Source organism: Geospiza fortis, unplaced genomic scaffold, assembly GCF_000277835.1.
Source record: "Geospiza fortis unplaced genomic scaffold, GeoFor_1.0 scaffold2457, whole genome shotgun sequence".
Taxonomy (NCBI): Eukaryota; Metazoa; Chordata; class Aves; order Passeriformes; family Thraupidae; genus Geospiza; species Geospiza fortis.
The window spans coordinates 126,830-127,189 of NW_005054720.1; positions in this window are offsets into that span (position 1 = coordinate 126,830).

The window sequence follows — 360 nt, forward strand, 5'->3', positions numbered from 1 at the left end:
AGGGGGCTGTGGGTCAGTGGGTTCCGAGGGGCAGGTGGGGCAGGGCAGTGCCGGGGACACGGTGCTGTGTGAGGCTGTGGGGGCCATGGGCACGGTGGGGGCCGGGGGAGTCCCCGTGTGCGCCCCACAAGGTGTCCGTGGGGCCGGGGGCTGTGGGGTGCCTTGGGATGGGGGCTGTGGGTGCCCCGGGGAGCTGAGCCCTCATGCTGAGTGTCCCTTATGGCCCTCTGTGGGGCTGTGGGGCACTGTGGGTTCAGTGGTGGGCTGCAGGATGCCATGCAGTGCCTCCCCAGCATTTAAATTCCCCCCACTCTCGGGCTGAGGGTCTGCCGTGACCCACCCCGATCCTGTGGGGCGGCT